Consider the following 8,442-nt stretch of genomic DNA (forward strand, 5'->3'; position numbering starts at 1 on the left):
AAAAAAAAAAAAAACAACACAGAAAAACCTTAAAAATTCAATCACGTTTTCAAAGCCCTGGAGACGGAGGCCTGGGAGAAAGAAGCTTGTGGAGGTACGCATGGGGCCCCAAGGTGTGTCTGAACCAGGATTCTTCCAGGAAACTGTCCACACACTGAAATCTCAGTTCTGCCTCTTGTCTACTGCTGTGCTCTGCTTTTCCTGCTGCTGCCAAATGACCCTGTCTTTGCTTGAGCAAGGGTAACAACTGATAGAGATTTTGTGTATCCAACCAAGACATGGGAGAGTGATCCTTTGTCCAAAATGGAATAGTAAAAAGAATAAACTGTCCTAGTCATTAGATTGTCGTGCACTCAAAACTGCTGCCACACTCAACTTTCACATACCTCTTTAATCCCCCCAGGGTGTCAAGAAATTGGGGCTCACAAACTCATCAGTGCCTTCCCCTTCTCCTCTCTGGACTTAGCCTCCAAATCAAATTTCTCTTGGGTTGTGCCTGTCGCTTATCTAACGCACAGCTCAGACAGCTCAGCATTTGATCCAAAACTCAGAAAATTAAAAACAGAAAGAAAGAAAGAAAAAGTACATAAGGTAATTTTGTCCCAGATCTTTCCCTCCGAGTCATGAACATAATAGATTTGACTTTTTACGTCGTGTGCCCCCCTAAGAAGCATAAAAGAAAGGTTACACTGGCAGGCAGCGAGAAAAGAGTTTAATTAATCCCAAAGTGTGCGCTTCATTGGGAAAGTGCATCACAAAAGAATCCTGTGTTTACTGAACTAGATTCTTAGAGCCATTATCCTGCCACCAATGGCAAGATTTTTCTGAGGGAGCTTCATCCCTTGTGGTCCTCAAGGTACTGCCATTAAAAATAAGATCTACACAGGGAACAATGATGGAAGATGCTGAAACTGCAGACATTTCCCCCTTGGCAGAGGTAATTGACGGCCTGGCATTTGTGGAAGGATGTGGAAGCCTTAATCCCATGGACGGCTTCGTTCTCCTGGGCTGATGGTGCCAAGCTGGCATTCCCCAGACTGTTTCTACAAAGGAGCCAAGGGGTGGCATGCACATCCTTTGCCAGCTGTTTTTGAACGCAGACACTGCCCTACCTTAGCCACAGACCCTGGGACTAATCATAAATGAGTTACCTCCAAAACTGCAATTTTATTTTAATTTAGCATTACTTTCATCGGTCAGATGAGTGGTTTAAAAAAAAATTTTTTTAAGCGTAGGGATTATTTGATTTAAAATTACTGTGGCCTTGTCTTTTGTTGGTGTTTGTGGTGGCAGTTCGCTCATGTCGGAGAGCACCTAGGGACCCAGGGAAAGGGTTCCTCAGTGGGCATCTAAGGGCAAGTCCTAGTTCTTCTGCAGACTGGGCAGGAGGAAACCTGCCCTGCTCATGAGTAATGACTGTGGTTTTCTGGCAAACATTAAGGAGGAAGGAACTAAAAATACTTATCGGCCACTCTGCCAAAACTCCACAGTGCTCGGAACGTACCAGGCCAACATGTTGAAGCACTTTTAGAGTGAGAGGGAGCTGACTAAACACCAAGGTCAAAGTCATTTCACGCCTTCCCCTCTTCACTTCTCACCATGGCTGGTACATGAGAGAGGAAAAGGATGCCCAAAGCTGCTCCAGCCACTACCTGGTGCTAGCCAGCAGCCCCCAGGAGAAGAACTTGCTGAGCCCTCAGGCCGGCAGGCCACCAAGATGCCTCCCCCATCTCAGCTTCAGGGCCCAGCCAAGCACTGCCAGGCGGTGCCTTTTCTGTTGCCAGCTCAAAGAAGCTAAGACAGAAAGAGCAATATAGACATTTCCCAAATGCTTCCTCCCAAACTGAAGGCATCAAAGCCCCAAACACCTGCAGAGGGGGTGGCCAAAGGAAGAAAGAGGTGTGGTGGGAAAGCAGCTGGGCTGGAGTGTAGGCTTAGAGACCTGGCTTTCCCAGAATTAACTTGTGCGTGCCCTCTGTAGGAGCTTATTAAAATGCAGATCCTAATCCATCTGGGGTGGGGCACAAGGAATCCTGGTGATACCGTGGGTTAAGCATTGGGCTGCTGACTCAAACACATGGTCAGTGGTTCAAACACATCAGGAGTACTACTCTGTCCGATTTGTTGTTGTTGTTAGGTACCATCAACTTAGTACCGATTCCTAGCAACCCTAAACACAGCAGAACGAAACACTGCCCAGTCCTGGGCCAACCTCACAATTGTTGCCATGCTTGAACCCATTAATGTTGCCACTCTGCCAATCCATCTCACTGGAGGTCTTCCTCACCTTCTCTGACCCTCCCTCTTACCAAACATGATATCCTTCTTCAGTGACTGGTCCCTACGGACAATATATCTGAAGTATGAGAGACAAAGTTTGGCCATCCTGGCCTCCAAGGAGCACTCTGGCTGCACTTCTTCCAACACAGATCTATTTGTCGATTCTTTTGGCAGCCCATGGTACTTTCAATATTCTCCTCCAACACCATAACTCAAATGCATCAATTTTTCTACGGTCTTCCTTATTCACTGTCCAGTTTTCACATGCATATGAGGTTACTGAAAATACCATGGCTTGGGTCAGTCACACCTAAATCCTCAAACTGACATCTTTGCTCTTCAACACTTTAAAAAGGTCATGTGAAGCAGATTTGCCTAATGCAATACGTCATTTGATTTCTTGACTGCAGCTTCCATGAGTGTCGATAGTTGATCCAAGAAGAAAGAAGTCCTTGACAATTTCAATCTTTTCTCCATTGATAAGAAGGGTCCAGTGATGAGGATTTTTGTTTTCTTTACATTGAGATGCAATCCATACTGAAGGCTGTAGTCTTTGATCTTCATCAGTAAGTATTTTAAGTCCTCTTCACTTTCAGCAAGCAAGGTTGTATCATCTGCATAGCGCAGGTTGTTAATGAGTCTTCCTCCAATCCTGATGCCATGTTTTTTTGTTCATATGACCCAGCTTCTCAGATTATTTGCTCAGCATACAGGATGAATAAGTATAGTGAAAGAATACAACCGTGTCACACACCTTTCTTAATTTTAAACCATTCAGTGTTCTCATTTTCTGGTCGAACAACTGCCTGTTGGTCCAGGTAGAGATTCCTCATGTTGTCCATAGCTTGTCATGATCCACACAATCGAAAGCCTTTGTATAGTCAATAAAGCACAGGTAAACATCTTTCTGTTATTCTCAGCTTTCTGCCAAGATCCATTGGACATAAGCAATGATATCCCTTGTTCCACGACCTCTTCTGAATCCTGCTTGAACCTGTGGAAGTTCTCTGTCAATGTAGGCTTCCAACCGTTTCTGTATTACCTTTTGTAAAACTTTACTTGTATGGGATATTAAGGATATTGTCCGATGATTTCCGCATTCTGTTGGGTCACCTCTTTTGGGAATGGGCACAAATATGGATCTCTTCTAATCAGTTGGCCAGATAGTTGCCTTCCAAATTTCTTGGCATAGATGAGTGAGTGCCTCCAGTGCTGCCACACTTTCTTGAAAGACTTCAATTTTGACTCCATCAATTTCTGGTGCCTTGTTCTTTGCCAATTCCTTCAGTGTACCTTGGACTTCTTGCTTCAGTATCATTGGCTCTTGGTCATATGCTACCTCTTGAAATGGTTGAACATCAACCATTTCCTTTTAATACAGTGACTCTGTGTATTCCTTCCATCTTCTTTTGATGCTTTCTGCGTCATTCAATAATTTGCCCAGAGAATCCTTCAATAATGAAAGCCAAGGCTTGAATTTTTTCTTCAGTTCTCCCAGCATGAGAAAAAAATGCTTAGCATGTTCTTCTCTTTAGGTTTTCTGACTCCAGATCTTTGCACATTTCATTGTAATATTTGACCTTGTCTTTTCAAGCTGACCTTTGAAATTTTCTGTTCAGCTCTTGTACCTCCTCATTTCTTCCATTCGCTTTAGCATCTCTATGCTGGAGAGCAAGTTTCAGTGTCTCTTCTGACATCCATTTTGACTTTTCCTACTTCCTTGTCTTCTTAATGACTTTTGCTTTCTTCATGTATGATGTTCTTGATGTCATCCCACAATTCTTCTGGTCTTTGGTCTTTAGTGTTTAATGTATCAAATGTGTTCTTCAGATGAACTCTAAATTCAGGTGGGATATATTCAAGATCATATTTTAGCTCTTGTGGACTTGTTTTCATTTTCTTCAGCTTCAGTCTGTATTTGCATATGAGCAATTGATGGTCTGTTCCACAATCTGCCCCTGGCCTTATTTTGGCTGATGATATGGAGCTTTTCCACCATCTCTTTCCACAGATGTAGTCAATTTGATTTCTGTGTATTCCATCTGGTGAGGTTCATGTGTATAATTGTCTCGTGCTGTCTAAAGAAGGTATGTGAAATGAACAAATCACTGGTTTTACAGAATTCTATCATGCAATCTCCAGCATCATTTCTATCACCAAGACCATATTTTCCAATTACTGATCCTTCCTCTTTGCTCCCAACCTTTGCATTCCAATCATCAGTAATAATCAATACATCTTGATTGCATGTTTTATTAATTTCAGATTGAAGAAGTTGGTAGAATTCTTCTATTTCATCCTCACTGGCTTTACTGGTTGGTGTGTAAATTTGAATAATAGTGGTATTAACTAGTCTTCCTTGTGAGCACATGGATATTAACCAATACAGACAGCATTGTACCTCATGACTGTTCTTGATATAATCTTTTGGACAATAAATGCAACACCATTCTTCTTCAATTTGTCATTCTCGGCATAGTAAACCATGTGGTTGTAAGATTCAAAATGGCCAATACCAGTCCATTTCAGCACACTACTCGTCTGTCAGTTTGTTGTACTGTGGTGGCTTGTGAGTTGCTGTGATTCTGGAAGCTATGTCACGGGTCACCCATGGTGGACAGGTTTCAGATGAGCTTCCAGACAAATTCAGACTAGGAAGAGTGAGAGATGAACTGCTTCTGAATATTTAGTCATTGAAAACCTTATGAACGGCAGAGAAACACTCTGTCCTATAGGGTTGCTATAAGTTGGGGTGACTCATTGGCAGTGAGTGAGGGCAGGGCATCAGAGTCCATATTTCTAGCAAGGGCCCAAGTGATGTGAATGCAGCTTCCCATGGAGCACACTGTGAGCAATGAGACAAAAATACACCAGGCACAAGGAAAATTCATGATGGGAATTTAGGATATGAATAACAGCAAGAGAGAACTTGAATGTGGTGAAGGAACATTTACTGAATCCTGGTCCGTTCACGCCAGTCTGCATTGACTACAAAGATCTGTAACTGCATCTGCTAACCTGGGAATTTTCTTGGACTAGGCAATGCTCAGGACCCCATGTGGGTTTAGGGAATACAGGGACCTATTAAACACTAGAAAGATGAGAGTCATTGTAGAAAGGACATATCAGACCTAAATGGACATGCCTCAGAGTCTGGCATCCCTGGATTCAAAGCCCAGATGTTCCACATTAGACATGTGACCCTGAACAAATCATCCTGAGTCTCAGGTTCTTTATTTGTAAAGTGGGGCTAATAACGGTACCTTTCTGTAGTACGTTAAACAGTCGTCTTCAAAATGTCCCCTAACATCTAGAACATATAAATCTATGAACTTATGTTGTAAAAGGGAGTTTATAGGTGTAATTAAGTTAATGATTTTCAGATGGGGAGATTGTCTTGGGATTATCTGGGTGGGCCCAATATAATCACAGAGGTCCTTATAAGAGGGAGAGAAAAGGGCCAGAGACAGAGATGGAGATGGGACCACCAATATAGACAAGATATCCCTTTTTGAAGGTAGATGTCACACTGAATAACTATCATCTTGTCTAGATGGATCTGGTGAAAGGAGATGGAGATAAGATTTATAAGATTCAATAGTGAATAACTGTTAATCATGACTAATCACGATTGTCACACTTGTAAAGGTAGAAGTTTTGTAACAAAAAATGGGGAGTGGTTAATCTTACAGTCCAGAAACAGAGGACCCTAGGACCATCAAGAGAGGAACGCAAAAGTAGAATGTGGTACCTTATCCAGGGAAGCAACAGCGCCAGAGATGGAGGCAGAGATGGGGTCGTGGAGACGGGGAGTGGCTGAGGACTCTAAAAGAGAAGGACTAAGAACTGTTGGCCTGGAGCAGACTTGCAGAATGTGCCCTTTGGAGATGTAAATTATAATATATGCCTGAGTGGGGTTTTTTGTGTGTTTTTTTAAAAAAGCTAAAGTGGATAGCTCTGGTAGCGTAGTGGTTATGAATCAGGCTGCGAACCTTAAGGTCAGCGGTTCGAAACTACCAGCTGCTCTGTGGGAGAAAGATGAGGCTTTCTACTCCCGTAAAGATTTACACTCTCGGAAACCCTGTACAGGGTCACTATGGGCCGGAACCGACTCGATGGCACTTAACAACAACAACAAAGTGGATAGAAAGAAATACTTTTAATTGGTGGTATATGGAGGGGATTATAATCAATGTAATGAAACAAGGTATATGAACTGTTGAATGTGAAACTGATGATGTGCCCTGTAAACTTTCACTCAATCCACAATAAAAACCTTAAATTAAAAAAAAAAAAAAAGACTATAGCTTTCAGTATGGCTTGTGCCTCAATGTAAAGAAAATTAAAATCATAATAACTGGGCCAATAAATAACATCAGGGTAAGGGGAGAAAGGACTTCATTTTGCTTGGATCCACGTTCAATACTCATGGAAACAGCAGTCAAGAAATCCAAGAACGTATTGCATTAGGCAAATTTACTGCACAAGACCTCTTTAAAGTGTTGAACAGAGAAGTTACTTTGAGGACTAAGGTGCTCCTGAGCCAAACCATGGTATTTTCTTTTAACATTTTATTTTATTTAGGTAGATCATGTGTTTCTAGAAATTTGTTCATTTCTTCTAGATTTTCAAATTTATTCGAGTACATTCTTCACAGTATTCTATTATCTTCCCTTTTATTTGTTGGTTCTGTTATGAAATCACTCATATCATTTATTTGTGTTATTTATATCCCCCCCCTTTTTTTTGGTTAGATTTGCCAGTGGTTTATTGCTTTTATTAACCTTTAATAAAACCAACTTCTTGTCTTATTGATTCTAAAAAAAAAAAGGTAGATGTCAGAGGAGAGATTTGAAGGTATCACACTGCTGACTTTGCATATGGAGGAAGGAGGAAGGAACCACAAGCCAAGGAATGCAAATGGTCTCTGGAAGCTAAGGAAAGACAAAGAAATGGAGTCTCCCAGAGAGCCTCCTGAAAGAATACAGCCCTGACAACCCGTTGGTTGCAAGCCCATAAGAATAGTGCTGGCAAAAAAAAATTGACTATACCATGGGATGCCAGAATGAACAAATCAACCTTAGAAGACATACAACCAGAATGCTCCTTAGAAATCAAGGATGGTTTACATTGGACACATCATCAGAAAAGACCAATCACTAGAAATATGTTGGTAAAAGTGGTGGTTGTTGTTCTGTCAAGTCAGTTCCAACGCATAGTGACCTTGTATAGGTCTGAGGAGTGGTGGGTTGGTTTGAACCGCCAGCTTTGTGGTTAGCATTCTAGTACTTATCTTACCACACCAGGACCTATAAAAAGTGGAGGGCCAGCAAAAACTAGAGCAACGCTCCATGAGCTGGGTTGACACAATAGACACAATAATAAATTCACACATACCACTGATGAGGAAGATGGCCAGGACCAGGCACTGTTTCTTTTGTTGTGCATGGGTTATCATGAGTTGGCACCAACCCAACAGCAATTACCAACCACAGAGCCATTTCCTCCAGAACTATAGAAGAAGAAATCTGTGTTGTTGTTGTTAAGTGTAATCAAGTTAGTTCCCATCCATAGCTAAGCAATCCTGTATAGAGTTTCCAAGGAGCAGCTGGTGAGCTTGAACTGCTGACCTTGTGGTTCAAATTGACTTTGCAGTCCAACTCATTAACCCACAATGCCACACCAGGACTCCTGTGTTGTTTTAAGGCCCTAAATTTGTAGTAATTTTTTCCTGCATCAATCAGAAGCTAATACACTTTCCGTCGGAATACTGTAAAGATTAATGAAATAATGTATACGTCCAGCTCCCGGCCCAGCACCAGGCATAGCAGGGACTTACCTGCTTGACTGCAGTTATTAACACACTTACTGCACTGCCAGCTGGTGACTTCCACCCTCACTTAGTATCAGGGGTGTTGTGATTGTTAAGTGTCATTCAGTTGGTCCTGACTCATAGCAACCCTGTATAGGGTTTCCAAGGAGCAACTGGTGAGTTTGACCCTGTTGTTCAAACGGACCTTGCAGTCCAATGCTTTAGCCCACAGCACCATACCAGGACTGCTGCATTAGGAATAGGTTTATTGGACCAAAGTTTTTTCCTAAATAATAACATGACTTTCTACATCTGTGCATATCAGACAAGCATCCCAACATGAAGATGAA

Source organism: Chrysochloris asiatica, unplaced genomic scaffold (genome assembly GCF_000296735.1).
Source record: "Chrysochloris asiatica unplaced genomic scaffold, ChrAsi1.0 scaffold00223, whole genome shotgun sequence".
Taxonomy (NCBI): Eukaryota; Metazoa; Chordata; class Mammalia; order Afrosoricida; family Chrysochloridae; genus Chrysochloris; species Chrysochloris asiatica.